Source organism: Dermochelys coriacea, chromosome 4, assembly GCF_009764565.3.
Source record: "Dermochelys coriacea isolate rDerCor1 chromosome 4, rDerCor1.pri.v4, whole genome shotgun sequence".
NCBI lineage: Eukaryota > Metazoa > Chordata > Testudines > Dermochelyidae > Dermochelys > Dermochelys coriacea.
This window is the reverse complement of record NC_050071.1, coordinates 99675907-99692441: the sequence shown is the minus strand read 5'-3', so window position 1 is coordinate 99692441 and position 16535 is coordinate 99675907. Positions and strand designations below refer to the sequence as shown.

General features: G+C 49.0%; 1 protein-coding gene across 1 annotated transcript in view; it reads left to right on the top strand.

Annotated features, from left to right (window-relative positions):
- The window catches only part of CHRNA9 (cholinergic receptor nicotinic alpha 9 subunit), a 37850-nt gene that overhangs the window by 2187 nt on the left and 19128 nt on the right, over window positions 1-16535 (top strand). The window contains exon 2 of the mRNA XM_038399771.2: window positions 4984-5067. The gene's annotated coding sequence lies outside the window, so the exon portion shown is untranslated. The remainder of the gene's footprint in view (window positions 1-4983; window positions 5068-16535) is intronic.

Below are 16535 nucleotides of genomic sequence, written 5' to 3'. Positions count from 1 at the left end.
CCCAGTCAATCAGGCAATAAAATTTCTCATAATTGAGGTTCTGTGTGCCAGAGTTGACTCAGGCTCTGGACTGCAGGAAAGTTGGAGATAGGGAGGTCTCAAGAGAGGCTGACAGTGCTCCTGGCTCTGTTCTATACCCCCTGAAGTTGAGTAGCTAGTTCAGGGGTGGGCAAACTTTTTGGCCTGAGGGCCACATCTGTGTATGGAAATTGTATGACGGGCCATGAATGCTCACTAAATTGGGGGTTGGGGTGCAGGAAGGAATGAGGGTTCTGGCTGTGGGGGGCAGGCTCTGGGGTTGGGCTTGGGATGAGGAGTTGGGGGTGCAGGAGGGTGCTCCAGGCTGGGACTGAGGGGTTTGGAGGCCAGGAGGGGGATCATGCCTGGGGCAGGGACACAGGAGGGGGTTGGGGGCAGGCTCCGGGTGGCACTTACCTCAACCAGCTCCCAGAAAAAGCAGCATGTCCCTTCTCTGGCTCCTATACAGAGGTGCAGCCAGGTGGTTCTGCATTCTGCCCTTTGTGCAGGCGCCACCCCTGCAGCTCCTATTGGCTGCAGTTCCTGGCCAATTGGAGCTATGGGGGTGGTGCTTGGGGTGGGGGGCAGCATGTGGAACCCCCTGGCTGCTCCTATGTGCAGGAGCCAGACTGGGGACATGCTGCTGCTTCCAGGAGTCATGCGGAGTGGGGCAAGACCCAGACCCTGCTTCTTGTTGACAGCTTGAGGGCCAGATTAAAACATTTGGAGGGCTGGATGTGGCCCCCGGGCCATAATTTGCTAGAACCAGTCCAGGACATTAGACAGATACACCACTTGTTGCTCTGGTGGGTGATTTTCTCCTTTATAGGCAAAGAGAACATCCATGCTGATTGCACCTGGCCCTTTCTACAATGCTTTGTATTGTCTGATCATCAAATTCCATGTCCAGGGAGTTACAGCCAAATGGAAATACCCTGATAAGGTTCAGGTCATTCCCCTGGGTGGGATTTTTAGGGGCAACTGTCCTTCCTATAGGAAGCTGTTGAGGGAGATCATACAGACAACATCCATTTCTATATCTTTACATTAAATGTAAGCAGTACCATCTCCAAGCATTTTCAGGGCCTGGCCAAAATCAATGACTAGATGAAAAGCAACTGGCTAAAGGTGCATGGAAGCAAGATTGAGGTTCTAGTTTATTAACTGTCTAGTATTATTCTGTACTCCATAATGCTTTCAGATGTATGAAAAACCTTTGTGCAGCTTGCCAGAAAGTTATCTGTCATGGACCTAGCCATGATGTTTCATGCATTTGTGACAGGCTTGTACTGCATTCCTATTATAGGAATCTGGCTATACTCTGCAAGAGCTTTAACTTGTGCACAATGCAGCAGCCTGTGTTCTTAACAGCAGGTTGCCCCAGCACTCTGCTCTGCCCTGTCTCTTTGTTAAATACAATCCATTTCAAGCTCTTTAGTCTGATACGAAGAGTACTCCTAGGGGAGATTCAGTATGACTATGTGTGTGCAGAAAAGGGCTCCCCCATGGAATTTGTGCAGAAAATGGTACAGAAGTTGGGAGGGGGAGAGGTGGGCAAGCTATGGCCCGCAGGACCCTGGCCTCAGAGGCTAGCCCCTGGCCCCTGCAACGTGGGCAGTGTGGCTGGCTCTGTCCAGGTGGTGGGGCTGAGAGCTTCTGCTGCTCTGAGGGGCATGGTAAGGATGGAGCGGTAGTGGGGAGTCCTGGTAGGCAGTCAGGGGGCAATTGGATGGGGTGAAGGTTCTTGCGGGGGGGGGGTTGGATAGGGGTCCTGGGGGTGCTTAGGTGTGGAGTTGTGGATAGGGGTTGTGGCAGTTGGGGGATAGGGAGCAGGGGGGGTTGGATAGGGCATGGGAGTCCCGGGCAGGGGGTCCTGGGAGGGGGCAGTCAGGGGACAAGGAGCAGGAGGCGTTGGATGGGTTGGGGGTTCTGAGGAGGGCAGTTAGGGGGCAGGGAGTAGGTGAATGGGAGCGGGGTCCAGCCTGTTTCGGGAGGCACAGCCTTCCCTGCCCAACCCTCCATACAGTTTTGCACCCTGATGCGGCCCTCGGGCCAAAAAGTTTGCCCACCCCGCTGTAGGGGATGACCCTGAATGCAGTTTTGGGCAGGATTGCCCCCCTCCAAACAGAGGTGAGGCATGGGGGGGGCATATGGGCATACTTGCCTGTGTCCCCTCTCTCATTTCTGCGGGCGCAGAGCTGCACAGCTGAAGGAGGCTGAGTCTGGGCTCTGCTGAATGCCGCTTCCTGGGTCCTAATGCCAGGCTTGCTTCCCTGGTGTGTGCTGGAAGCCTTCCTGTTTTCTGTGCAACAGTGAGTGTCTGTGATGGGGCTGGGTAAAATGAGGGAAGTGGAGGTAGGGGAAAGAGGCAGTGGGGAAGAAAGAGGGGGTGGAATAGGGCAGGGGGAGGGGAATGTGGGAGTGAGGGGAGGGGGATGGAGAAGAAAAGGGGATAGGGGATTCAGGAAGGGGAAGTGGGAGTCTGACAGGCGGTGTACCTTCAGTAGCAGCTGGGGCTCCCTGGTTAAGCAGGCCCCTTGAACCGTCACCCGGACAAGCCCTGCCCCCTTACACCTCAACCCCTCCGATGAGCCCCCCAGACCCCTCACCCCACTGAGCCTCAGCCAGCTGCAGCTGGACCCCCACCCCATCAAGCCCCATTCCCCCATCACTCGGATCCTCCACTGAGCCCTCCTACACCCAGACCCCCCCCTGCCAGGTTCTATTTCTCCACATCCTGAGTCCCAACCATCTTCACTGGATCCATGGCAGAATCCCATTGCCCCTGCACCTGGAACCCCCCAATGAGCCCCTGTGCATCCAGCTCTCCCACTGAGCTGCCCACACCCAGATTGCCCCACATAGAAACTCTCACCCCACACCTGGATCCTCCCACACTAAGCTTCTCCACACTTGGATCCTGCTGGGCTATGCCTGCCTGCCCACACCTGGTATGCCAGGCACCGAGGGACAGGGCTTTGGAGTGTGTCAGGGTCAGGTGCAGCCTCGCTGCTGAGTCCCTGTACCGGAGGAGGTGGGGGCTTCAGGGTGATCTCCCACCTCTATGCAGCCGGTGGTCTGTGCTCCCCACTGCCATGCCACATTTATTTATTGACAAATTTTGCAGAATTTTAAAATATTATGCACATAATTTTTAGGTGCATTATTTTAAATTTTTTGGTGCGGAATTCCCTCAGCAATAGAAGAGAGTGCTCACTGTTAAGGCTGTATGTATGGAATCTTCAAATGAGCAGTACAAGGACTTTTCAATCATGTTAAGCTAACATGACTGAAATACATTGTTTTGGGGTCTCTATAGTTTACAGGCAACTCTGACATCCAGGGGTCAACCTATCCAGAAACCACCTACCAATACAAGTGGCAGTATAGGCTGCATGAGGGTCAATTGCAAGCTATTTTCATAGCAGCTTCCAGGTACAGAGCTTTCTCTTTTAAGCAGGGCTTATTGAAATGCTGTGATGCACTGCTGCCTGGTCCCTTGAGGATGTCTGTACCTTCACCTCATTGTGGGGTGAGGAGCATGTCTGGAAACCTCCTAGAGAAATGCTAAGGTGCATCAGTATTGGCTGGTCAGCTGCTCACACTTGTCATTGACCACCCTGAAACAAAAAGCTGGGAAAGTACCAGAGACAAATTGATTAAAGAAACCAACCAAGGGCCACAGAGTAAATACCATGTTATCTGCATTATGTGTATGTTCCACCAGGAATTAAACTGTATCCTCAGCCAAACTCCATCACCCAACCTAAACTGGTAGTTGATAGCACAGGAGCTCCTGGAGGAGAGATATTTTGTGTTAAGGAGAGGAGCCATGAGGAGCTGGAAGTTCAGTTGGACTCTGCCAGCCAGGAGCAGTTAATGGAGATGGTAATGGAGTCCCCAGTGGACACCTTGGCTTTACCACAGGCAGAGGGCTAAGGGAAGGAGGGATCTTTTGCTGCTAGAAAGCAGGTTTAAGTTCTAAAATGTACTTGTTATGCCCCCTTTCTGCCTGTGTGGGGAACACCACTCCATACACCAAAAAATGGGCTGCTCTACCAGTGCGTAGGAGAAATTGTCAATGCCTCTTGTTAAGCATCTGGAAGAACCACACGAGGAAACATAGCTGGACCTAAAATGGCAGATAAGCAGGAAAAAAAGCACATAAAACTATAGCAGTTTATTGCCAGAGCACAAACCATGGGCACTGTGGCCAAATCATTTACATCACAGGGTATCTGCTGGCCCATGTGCCATTCAGCTATAGCTTTAAAAAGTATGCAGTGGCCATCAGTGTTGTACAATATTGTTTTACCTATATTATAGCGGAGCCGTCTTTGTTTGATGGTACTAAGTACACATTTAGTGTGTTACAGGTTGACCCTCATGTTGGCATCAAGCAACCCTTTGAAATGCATTGAATTTGACACAAATATTATATACCTTATTTATTTTAACCCTCGCTTTCTTCTGGTCAGAAGGAACTATATCTAAGTGATGCTTAAGACAAAAGTTACTGTTTTCTGACTACCAAGTTAAATGCAATGCATACTTCCCTTTGCCTCCTGATAGCTAGCAGTTCCATGTCTGTTACTTGGCTGGGGGGAATCATGCAAGAAATGAAACTTCAGTATGTCTTGCCAGCTAGTTGCTAGCTCTCTTGGACAATTCTTCTTTTTTGCAATCTCTATTAAGGTGATGTCATCTAAAGTTAAGGCTCTGCGCAGTGGATTATAGAGTATTACTAGATTTGCCCTTCAAAAAGTTTGGGCCAGAGCCCTACTGCACAGTCAGTCACCAGGCAGCCATTGGCAACTGCTTTGTGTCAGGGCCAGACTGTGCAAATGCTAGCAGTTTCGAATATGAAACTAAGGGATAATTGACACTTTTATTACATTTTTAGCATCCCTAGGCCTCTGCGGAGATTTCCTCTGGCTACTGACTTATGTTTTCTCTCTTTGACAGCATTTGTAGCTGCTGTGCCCAAAACGCTGGCAGTTTGCTGACGTGGGCCCAGGTTTTCAGGCGAGCACCTGAACAGCCAAAAGCGTGAGTTTGAACCAACTTATACCTAAATTGATTGTGCTTTCTTGATTTAGGCATTTTGGTTGTAAATTGAAAGGCCGGTGGAGACACCTTGTGAGGCCTGGTCTACTGCTGAGGGCTCCCAACATGTCACAATATCTAAAGATAAGCAAGAAATGACATTTGTGACTCCTCTCTGTAGTCCTCGTTTTCAAGGGACTACTCCAAGATGGTAAGGAACCTTGGGAGTAAGAATCAGGCTAGACCTTCCCTCCACACTCCCTTCAAGGATGAGACTACAGCTCCTGTGGCTGTATGTGGCTAAGGGTATGTCCACACTACGAAATTAGGTCAAATTTATAGAAGTCGGTTTTGTAGAAGGTGTTTTTATACAGTCGAGTGTGTGTCCCCCCCACACAAATGCTCTAAGTGCATGTAGTCGGCAGACTGTGTCCACAGTACCAAGGCAACAGTCGACTTCCGGAGCTTTGCACTGTGGGTAGCTATCCCACAGTTCCCGCAGTCTCCACTGCCCATTTGAATTCGGGGTAGAAATCGCAGTGCCTGATGGGGCTAAAACATTGTCGCGGGTGGTTCTGGGTATATATCGTCAGGCCCCCTCCGTAAAAGCAAGGGCAGACAATCATTTTGCATCTTTTTTCTTGAGTTACCTCTGCAGACGCCATACCACGGCAAGCATGGAGCCTGCTCATCTAACCGTCACCGTATGTCTCCTGGGTGCTGGCGGACATGGTACTGTATTGCTACACAGCAGCAGTTTATTGCCTTTTGGCAGCAGACAGTGCAGTATGACTGGTAGCCGTCGTTGACATAGTCCTGGTGCTCTTTTAACTGGGGGCCTGGGCAAACGTGGGAGTGATTCAGCCAGGTCATTTCTCTTGTTTCGTCTCATGGCGATTGAGTCCTACCGGTAGTGCATTGTCTTTTAATTTGCAGCCAGCGGAAGACGATGGCCAGTAGTCATACTGCACCATCTTCTGCCAAGCACCCAGGAGGTGAGGAAGGCTAGCGGTCGTACTGCACAGTCTGCTGCCAGCATGATGTATAAAGATAGATGAAGTGGCTCAAAACAAGAAATAGACCAGATTTGTTTTGTATTCATTTTCTCCTCCCTCCCTCCCTCTGCGAAATTGACGGCCTGCTAGACCCAGTTTTGAGTTCTGTCCTTGAGGTTTTGAGTTCTATCCTTGAGGCAGACATTCAGTTTCTTCGCAAAGCCGCCCCCTTTGTTGATTTTAATTCGCTGTAAGCCAACCCTGTAAGCCAGGTCGTCAGTCGCCCCTCCCTCCATCAGGGCAACAGCAGACAATCATTCAACGTCTTTTTTCTGTGCAGACGCCATACCATGGCAAGCATGGAGCCCGCTCAGATCACTTTGGCAATTAGGAGCACATTAAACACCACACGCATTATCCAGCAGTATATGCAGCACCAGAACCTGGCAAAGTGAAACCGGGCGAGTAGACGACATCAGCGCGATGACGAGAGTGATGAGGACATGGACACAGACTTCTCTCAAAGCACGGGCCCTGCCAGTGTGGGCACCATGGTGCTAATGGGGCAGGTTCATGCAGTGGAACGCTGATTCTGGGCCAGGGAAACAAGCACAGACTGGTGGGAAGCATAGTGTTGCAGGTCTGGGACAATTCTCAGTGGCTGCGAAACTTTCGCATGCGTAAGGGCACTTTCATGGAACTTTGTGACTTGCTTTCCCCTGTCCTGCGGTGCAAGAATACCAAGATGAGAGCAGCCCTCACAGTTGAGAAGCGAGTGGCAATAGCCCTGTGGAAGCTTGCAACGCCAGACAGCTACCGGTCAGTTGGGAATCAATTTGGAGTGGGCAAATCTACTGTGGGGGCTGCTGTGATGCAAGTAGCCAACGCAATCAAAGATCTGCTGATATCAAGGGTAGTGACCCTGGGAAATGTGCAGGTCATAGTAGATGGCTTTGCTGCAATGGGATTCCCTAACTGTGGTGGGGCCATAGACGGAACCCATATCCCTATCTTGGCACCGGAGCACCAAGCCAGCGAGTACATAAACCGCAAGGGGTACTTTTCAATAGTGCTGCAAGCACTGGTGGATCACAAGGAACGTTTCACCAACATCAACGTGGGATGGCCGGGAAAGGTACATGACGCTCGCATCTTCAGGAACTCTGGTCTGTTTCAAAAGCTGCAGGAAGGGACTTTCTTCCCAGACCAGAAAATAACCATTGGGGATGTTGAAATGCCTATAATTATCCTTGGGGACCCAGCCTGTCCCTTAATGCCATAGCTCATGAAGCCATACATAGGCAGCCTGGAGAGTAGTCAGGAGCTGTTCAACTACAGGCTGAGCAAGTGCAGAATGGTGGTAGAATGTGCATTTGGACGTTTAAAAGCACGCTGGCACAGTTTACTGACTCGGTTAGACCTCAGCAAAAGCAATATTCCCACTGTTATTACTGCTTGCTGTGAGCTCCACAATATCTGTGAGAGTAAGGGGGAGACGTTTATGGCGGGGTGGGAGGTTGAGGCAAATTGCCTGGCTACTGGTTACGCACAGCCAGACACCAGGGCGGTTAGAAGAGCACAAGGAGGGTGCGGTGCGCATCAGAGGAGCTTTGAAAACCAGTTTCATGACTGGCCAGGCTACGGTGTGAAAGTTCTGTTTGTTTCTCCTTGATGAAATCCCCCGTCCCTTGGTTCACTCTACTTCCCTGTAAGCTAACCACCCTCCTCCCGTCCCTTCGATCACCGCTTGCAGAGGCAATAAAGTCATTGTTACTTCACATTCATGCATTCTTTATTAATTCATCACACAAATAGGGGGATAATTACCAAGGTAGCCCAGGAGGGGTGCTGGAGGAAGGAAGGACAAGGCCACACAGCACTTTAAAAGTTTAAAACTTACTGAATGCCAGCCTTCTGTTACTTGGGCAATCCTCTGGGGTGGAGTGGCTGGGTGGCCGGTGGCCCCCTCGCACCGCGTTCTTGGGCATCTGGGTGAGGAGGCTATGGAACTTGGGGAGGAGGGCGGTTGGTTACACAGGGGCTGTAGCGGCAGTCTGTGCTCCTGCTGCCTTTCCTGCAGCTCAACCATACGCTGGAGCATATTAGTTTGATCCTCCAGCAGCCTCAGCATTGAATCCTGCCTTCTCTCATCACGCTGCCCCCACCTTTCAGCTTCAGCCCTCTCTTCAGCCCGCCACTTACTCTCTTCAGCCCACCACCTCTCCTCCCGGTCATTTTGTGCTTTCCTACACTCTGACATTGTCTGCCTCCATGCATTTGTCTGTGCTCTGTCAGTGTGGGAGGACAGCATGAGCTCAGAGAACATTTCATCGCAAGTGCGGTTTTTTTGCCTTCTAATCTTCACTAGCCTCTAGGAAGGAGAAGATCCTGTGATCCTTGAAACACATTCAGCTGATGGAGGAAAAAAAAAAGGGACAGTGGTATTTGAAAGGACACATTTTATAGAACAATACACTCTTTCACAGTAAACCGTGCTGTTAACATTACATACGTAGCACATGTGCTTTCGTTACAAGGTCACATTTTGCCTCGCCTCCCCCCGCCCGCGTGGCTAACAGCGGGGAACATTTCTGTTCAGCCATAGGCAAACAGCCCAGCAGGAACGGGCACCTCTGATTGTCCCCTTAAGAAAAGCACCCTATTTCAACCAGGTGACCGTGACTGATATCACTTTCCTGAGGATAACACAGAGAGATAAAGAACGGATGTTGTTTGAACACCAGCAAACATACACTGCAATGCTTTGTTCTACAATGATTCCCGAGTACGTGCTACTGGCCTGGAGTGGTAAAGTGTCCTACCATGGTGGATGGAATAAGGCTGCCCTCCCCAGAAACCTTTTGCAAAGGCTTTGGGGGTATATCCAGGAGAGCCACAAATGCCAGGGCAAATTAATCATTAAACATGCTGGCTTTTAAACCTTGTATAGTATTTTAAAAGGTACACTCACCAGAGGTCCCTTCTCCGCCTGGTGGGTCTGGGAGGCAGCCTTGGGTGGGTTCGGGGGGTACTGGCTCCAGGTCCAGGTTGAGAAACAGCTCCTGGCTGTCGGGAAAACTGGTTTCTCCACTTGTTTCCTGTGAGCTATCTACAGCCTCCTCATCATCGTCTTCCTCGTCCCCAAAACCTGCTTCCGTGTTGCCTCCATCTCCATTGAAGGAGTCAAACAACACGGCTGGGGTAGTGGTGGCTGACCCCCCTAAAATTGCATGCAGCTCATCATAGAAGCGGCATGTTTGGGGCTCTGACCCGGAGCAGCCGTTCGCCTCTCTGGTTTTCTGGTAGGCTTGCCTCAGCTCCTTAACTTTCACGCGGCACTGGTTCGGGTCCCTGTTATGGCCTCTGTCCTTCATGCCCTGGAAGATTTTCACAAATGTTTTGGCATTTCGAAAACTGGAACGGAGTTCTGATAGCACGGATTCCTCTCCCCATACAGCGATCAGATCCGGTACCTCCCGTTCGGTCCATGCTGGAACTCTTTTGCGATTCTGGGACTTCATCATGGTCACCTCTGCTGATGAGCTCAGCATGGTCACCTCTGCTGATAAGCTCTGCATGGTCACTTGCAGCTTGCCCCACTGGCCAAACAGGAAATTGAAATTCAAAAATTCGCGGGCCTTTTCCTGTCTACCTGGTCAGTGCATCTGAGTTGAGAGTGCTGTCCAGAGTGGTCACAATGGAGCACTCTGGGATAGCTCCCGGAGGCCAATACCATCTAATTGCGTCCACAGTATCCCAAATTCGACCCAGCAAAACCGATTTCAGCGCTAATCCCCTTGTCGGGGGTGGAGTAAGGAAATTGATTTTAAGAACCCTTTAAGTCGAAAAAAAGGGCTTCGTCATATGGACGGGTGCAGGGTTACATCAATTTAACGCTGCTAAATTCGACCTCAATGCCTAGTGTAGACCAGGGCCCAGAAATACAGACCCCTGTTGACAATCTCTGGAATCCTCTTCAGCAGGAGTCTCCACCTCTGCCATTTCTCTCCTACCACAAATCTTTTTAAAGGAGGCTTTCTCTATCAAAGCCTAGAGAGATCTTCAGAGACCACTTAGGGCCAGATAGTGAGTTTGGTGACATTGGTGTAAATCCAGAATAATTTCATTGACAGCAGCAGAGTTGTTCTGGACTTACACTGGTGTTACTGAGATCAAAATCTGCGGTTACCATCCACAGCCTCTCCTCCTCAAAAGTGCCGCGTACAGGGCTGATTTTTTTCCTCCCCACACTTAAGCTCAAGCTGAGGGAGAGTCTGAAGTATATCATCAGCTACTTAATAACCTAAAACTGTCCATCAGAAAAGGAATGTTTTAATAAACTCTCTGACAGGAATAAATGCTGCTTGGTATATCCTATAGTGACAGTTGTCAGACCTAAATAAGAAGGTTTTGCTCTGGGATAATTTATTTTGTACAGTCATTACTTTGTCACTCTTTTTTTAAAAAAAAATCACAGATATTTAATTGTTAACATGACGTTTATTATTTGTCAACTCTGGAAGACTCTGATTCCAGGAGTTGTTTACTAACATGGTGGTTCAAAGCCTTGGATGCAGCAGAGTAAGTTTGGTCTCCACCTCCAACTATTAGAGAGAAGGAAAAATCCACTTTGAGTAGCACTGGACATTAGTCAAATAAAATAAATGCTTGGGTAAGCACAAATTTTCCATTGGAAATATGTCTGTAAATATTTTTTAAAGGTATGTATATTAAAAGGGAAGCTTTACTCGCAAAACTCTACAGCAATTGTTAAATACAGTCAGTGAATGAGATAGACGGCTTGACTACACATGCGAGTTACAGCGCGGTAAAGCAGCCCAGTGTGCTCTAACTCATGACCCGTCCACATTGGCAAGGCACGTAGAGCGCACTGACTCTGCGGCTACAGCTCTGCTGGTACTCCACCTTGACAAGTGGAATAACGTTTGGTGCGCCCCCGCTGGAGCGCCGCGGCGCCAGTGTGGATGCCCTGGTCTATTAGTGCTCTCTGATCAGCCTCCAGAGGTGTCCTACAATGGGTATGCTAGCCACTCTGGTCATCACTTTGAACTCTACTGCCCTGCCCTCAGGTGACCAACCGTCAGACCCGCCCTTTAAATTTTCTGGGAATTTTGAAAATCCCCTTCCTGTTTGCTCAGCCAGGCATGGAGTGCTCTCAGCAAATCTTTCCAGGTGACCATGCCTCCACACGCCAGGCGATCCACAGTATGGAGCAATGGCGAGGTGCTGGACCTCATCAGTGTTTGGGGGGAGGAAGCAGTCCAGTCCCAGCTGCGCTCCAGCCATAGGAATTACGATATCTTTGGGCAGATATCAAGGGACCTGATGAAAAGGGGCCATGACCGGGACGCACTGCAGTGCAGGTTTAAAGTGAAGGAGCTGCGGAATGCCTACCACAAAGCCTGCGAGGCAAACCGCCGCTCCAGTGCTGCCCCCACGACCTGCTGTTTCTACAAAGAGCTGGACACAATACTTGGGGCTGATCCCACCTCCATTCCAAATACCACCATGGACACTTCAGAGCACAGTTTAACAAGGCGGGAGGAGGAGGAGGAGCAAACACCAGAGGAGGTTCCCGGTAAGCGTCTTTTATTTTGGGAAGGAAGTTATTCGGTGTGGGCTCTTGGAGTGAGGAGGGTGAGGGCTGCATGCATGCCTAGATGTGGAATGGGGCATTGATATGCTCCCTCACATCACGGTAATTGGCCTCAGTGATCTCTTCAAAGGTCTCATCCAGAACTTGGGCAATGCGCTTGCACAGGTTTCTCAGGAGAGCCACTGTGGTCCTTGTCCCAATCAGGCTAACTTGTCCACACCCCTGTGCTGTGAGGTGCATGCATGACATGCACACAGGCAAGCTGCATATGGGCCAGAGCGGAAGCCGCATTGCAGTAGAAGACCCTCCCTTGCTTCCCAGGTCACCCTCAGCAGCGAGATATCTTCCAGGATGAACTCCTGTTGAAAATGTGGGGACAGTGTTCAGTATAGGGGCTTCCTGCTTCTGTTGGCTCTCCCAAGGCACAGAAACGCAGAGTACAGTACAGCAATGAAACGATAAGTCATGCTTGACCCTGTCCTTACCATTTTGGAGCTTCTGTGGGTTATGTGCGCTCGCTTTGGGACTGGCAAATTATGCTATTGTGTAGACTGTGCTTGCCCTTAAGTGTGGGGGAATCATTGCTCTGTCTGGTGTGAACAATGCTGCCTCTGTTAAGTGTTGCATTTTGCCTTTACAGGTGCAACCTTGAGATCTCAGCCGTCTGTGTTATCGTCAGCCAAAAGACTCCAAGGAATCAAAAAGAGACCACTTAGAAGCAAGGAAGAGATTGCATGAAGTAATGCAGCATTCAAGTAATGAAAATTGAAAAGTGCCGGAGTGGCGGGACAGTGAAAGGAGGATCTGCCAGCAGAATGAGGAGTGCCGGCATAAAAGCCGGCAGCAAAGCACACATTGGCTGATAAGCATTATGGAGAGCCAAGCGGACTCGATCCAGGTGCTCGTAGCCATGCAGGTGGAGCACTACCGTGCCTGCAGTCCTTGTCCCAAAACTCTTTCCCTTGTGCCCCCATGTCACCTCCAACCCACTTTTCCGAACATCCAGGTTATTACCGCCACCAGCTTCTCCAACACCTGTAGCTTCACCACCCAGCCCTGAAAACTATGCCCCTTACCCACTGCACTCAACCCCCATCACCATGCAGGATAGCCATCCTGAAGTGCAGCACTCATTGCACAGCACTCCAGACAGGAAGGCTGAGTATGATAACAGGACATACGCAAATCTGTGATTGTACTGTTCCCCACCCCACCCCCTTGCCCTTTCTGTTTCCCAAGCAGTTGTGTTTCTTTTCAATAAATGGATTTTTTGGCTTTGAAAACTTTCTTTATTATTGCATAAAGTAAAAGATACCTTAGCCCAGGAAAGAAATGTGGCACTGCAAGTCAGCATAGCAAACATAGATTCCTACTAACATTGGAACCACTTCACTCCCATGCAGGGCACCAGGCATTACTGCTGGCTTTCAGCCTCAAATTGCTCCCTCAAGATATCCCTAATCCTTGCAGCCTGGCGCTGGGCCCCTCTAATAGCCCTGCTCTCTGGCTGTTCAAATTCAGCCTCCAGGTGTTGAACCTCCGAGTTCCATGCCTGAGTGATTTGTTCACCCTTCCCTTCACAAATGTTATGGAGGGTACAGCACGCGGATATAACCTTGGGGATGCTGTCATCGGCCAGGTCCAGCTTCCCATACAGAGAGCGACAGCGGCCCTTTAAATGGCCAAAAGCACACTCCACAGTCATTCTGCACCGGCTCAGCCTGTTGTTGAACCACTCCTTGCTGCTGTCAAGGCTCCCTGTGTAGGGTTTCATGAGCCACAGCATTAAAGAGTAAGCGGGGTCTACAAGGATCACAATGGACATTTCGACTTCCCCTACAGTGATCTTCTGGTCTGGGAAAAAAGTCCTGGCTTGCAGCTTCTTGAACAGGCCAGTGTTCCAAAAGATGTGAGCATCATGCACCTTTCCGGGCCAGCCTGCGTTAATGTCAATGAAATGCCTATGGTGATCCACAAGCGCCTGGAGAACCATAGAGAAATACCCCTTCCGATTAATGTACTCAGAGGCTAGGTGGGCTAGTGCCAGAATTGGAATATATGTGCCATCTATTGCCCCTCCGCAGTTCGGGAAACCCATTTGTGCAAAGCCAGCCACAATGTCATGAACGTTACCCAGAGTCACGGTTCTTCTGAGCAGGATGCGATTAATGGGTCTGCAAACTTGCATCAACACGATTCCAACGGTCGACTTTCCCACTCCAAACTGGTTAGCGACCGATCGGTAGCTGTCTGGAGTTGCCAGCTTCCAGATTGCAATAGCCACCCGCTTCTCCACCATCAGGGCAGCTCTCAATCTCGTGTCCTTTCACTGCAGGGTGGGGCGAGCTCCTCACACAGTCCCATGAAAGTGGCTTTTCTCATCTGAAAGTTCTGCAGTCACTGCTCATCATCGCAGACTTGCATGACAATGTAATCCCACCACTCAATGCTTGTTTGCCAAGCCCAAAAGCGGCGTTCCACAGTGGTGAGCATGTCCGTGAATGCCACAAGCAAACTCGTGTCATATGCTTTACTCAAGTCGATATTGTCGGAGCTCTCACTGTCACTTTGGATCATAAGGAATAACTCGACTGCCAAACACGACATGCTGGCGAGATTTGTCAGCATACTCCTCAGCAGTTCGGGCTCCATTCCCACAGACCGAAAGGGAAGACAGAGCGCGCAGTACAAAAAAACATTGAAAGATGGCGCCAAATGTGGACGGAAGCAGAGGGATTGCTGGGATGCGAACCAATGCATCACGGGGCATTGGAACAGGAACCAGAATGCCCCCCTTGCCCCTTCCCACAAGCTACAGTGCCAGAATGGGAAGAGGTGCTCTGTGGGATAGCTGCCCATAATGCACCGCTCCCAATGCCGCTGCAAGTGCTGCAAATGTGGCCACGCCAGTGCGCTTGTTCCTGTCAGTGTGGACAGACGGCAGCGCTTTCCCTACTGCGCTCTCTGAAGGCGGGTTTAACTCACAGCACTCTACATCTGCAAGTGTAGCCAGGCCCTCAAGTAATCATCTGTTTACCTACCTAATCTGGAGTTACAAGACTGTATCTGTTAAAGCCACAGTTACACTTTGGTTGATACATTGTGTCTTTTACTTTCCCAGTTATCTGCATCTTTTGGTACCTTGCCTGCATTGCTAACTGTGCTGCTTCAGCTCTGTTGTAGCTCACTTTGAATTTGCAGGGAACTCTTGCAGTCTCAGGAACTAAGACAGGAGCTCCAATTCTTAGGCAATTCTCATAAAAATTTACTTTATTCCCTGATGGTGGGTAGAAGTAAGTTTATCCATAAGGTAGATGTCAAAGTGCATTAGACCTTCAACAGATCCTCATTGGTGTGATGTTTTTAGTAACAGTGAAGACAGAGTTACTGTTTTTAAAGGGATGCTGTTTTTCCTTCCTGAGTCTTACAGAGGTAAAACTAAAATGTTGCCTTTTACTCTTACTTTATATAATATCAAGTATACTATCACTTTAATATCTGATATGCCCTCAGTTTGGGGGAACTGTATTTGAAGCAACTACTATAATCTACAGTTCCAAACTGCAGGAGGGCTGTCTCACTTGTCCCCTGCTCCCAGGTTAGATTAATTTTTATTTAGAGGTACTCTCCTTTGTCCTCCATGTCAGTATGCTAGTCAGACAGAGAAAGGCATTGAAGTTGTCCTCTTTACACCTGTGTAATAGGGAAAACATTTCTGTAGCCCAGTTCATTTTAAAACACTGGGATGTCTATCAAAGCCAGACCTATGATCTGTTATAGTGTCTAGGGCCTAGAGGTTTTTTTGTGTGTGTGTGTGTGAAGACAGAACGTTTATGATCAACAATTCAAGGACACAGTGCAAAGCTGAGCATGATATTAATTATAAAGAGCTGTATACGAAACATTTTCTGATCTCAGCAGATAGACTGTACTGCCAGGGACAAAATGTTTCTAAAAAGCAGACAAAAAACATTTGTTAGTTTGTATTCATCCTAGGGGAAGAAGCAGTAGTAAATGTGACACCTTATTTTAGATCACATAAATAATACCAAATCTTTCAGGGGAAAAGGCCACCCTCCTTCAGGTTTTGAATGAAAAGCAGACAGCAAACGTGTGTGTCTATGTATCTTTATCTAAAAAAAAAAATACACCGGGGGGGCCAATATTTCAAACAAACTCTAGCTGGACTACTTATATGTTTTCCTTGTCTGGAAAGTGTGGCCAAGATTCCATATTATCTGATATAGGCTGACATTTTTCTTAGTGTTTCCTATTGTGTGTGTATGTGAGAGAGAGAGAGAAAGAAAACAAAAGAGAGTGTGAATGAGTGTGCTGGTTTCAGGGGTAGGGGATTTTGAGAGAGAGAAGGAAGTAGGGAGGGAGGGAGGTGGGTGACCATAAATCACCTCCCCCCCACTGTATCTAAATATGAGAAGTGGGCCTAGTAGGGCCATATTACTGGTACTGATAGCTGACTTCCCAGTCCTATTAAGATTGCAATTAATTTGATGAAAAAAGATTGTGATTGTGAAAAGAACTAGCATGCTGCTTGATTCATCATAGGACAATATTCTATAGCAAAAAACTGCCCATGTGACTGCTTTTAGGGAGAAAAACTGGCATGAACTTAAATAGGACCAGACTGTGAGACAGTTCTCACAAACTGTCCTTGGAAACCAATCTGTTCTTCTCAGCTGTTCTCTGATGGAAGGTATTTGATTGTACAGACAGTCTTAAGGCCTGTGACAGTACAATACCCGGAGGGTTTCCAGTTAGGGTTTTAAACTCTCTTTAAAATCCTGATTGAAGCAAAAAGATAAGAATGGGTTTTTACAAAATTCTGTGTGGAGGAGGCTGAT